Here is an 872-nt window from a genome sequence, read left to right on the forward strand (position 1 = left end):
GTTCCCATAAAACGGGGATCATAAGACTCTATGATGACAGAGATTATAGGAAGTTTTGTTCTTAACTTTCTTCCAAGTCTGATCCCGTACAAGCTTAGTGGGATATTGGTGATATATTCTTCGGATTCAGAAGAATATATCACCAATATCCCATTAAGCTTGTACGGATCAGACTTGGAAGAAAGTTGAGAACAAAACTTCCTATAATCTCTATCATCATAGAGTCTTATGATCCCCATTTTATGGGAACTGCCATGACCAACGGTAAATATTCCATCACCATCACCCTTGTCACTCTCAATTAAATTTCTTTTCTTCTTGGAAAATGAAATAGAGATTTCCTCTATAATCTTTCTTTTATCTACTTAGGAAATGTTAAAATTCCTGCCTATACCATCACTAGTTGAAACACATGCCATTGCAGTCTCAACATCATTGTCGCTAACAAGAACAACAATGATCAAAATACACACCCTGTCAGCTACTGTATCCAAGTTATTCTCTGTATCCAAGTTCATCCCGAGTAATAGTACCACGAGGATAATAACCAAAGCCACCGGACAGCTTTACGATGCCAATGAAGCAAGATAAGCTATTCAATGAAACTCGTATTGTAAAGAAGAAGAAAGAGACTGATCCAGAAAGGTGGGTCGAGGGTCGAGCCTCGACTATACATGTAAGTTTTTTACTTTTCATTAAGTATTTTGATTTACTTTTATATAAATTTTGAAATATTAATTCAATATAATTTTTCTTATAGGTTCGCTTCACAACTGATGTGGGGGAATTCATACGCAGTCAGCCGCCTAACGAGTCGGCCGAGACAATCCAACTTTCGAACGAGGATGCTAAAAGAACACTCCTTGAGTACT

This window comes from Nicotiana attenuata, unplaced genomic scaffold (genome assembly GCF_001879085.1).
Source record: "Nicotiana attenuata strain UT unplaced genomic scaffold, NIATTr2, whole genome shotgun sequence".
NCBI lineage: Eukaryota > Viridiplantae > Streptophyta > Magnoliopsida > Solanales > Solanaceae > Nicotiana > Nicotiana attenuata.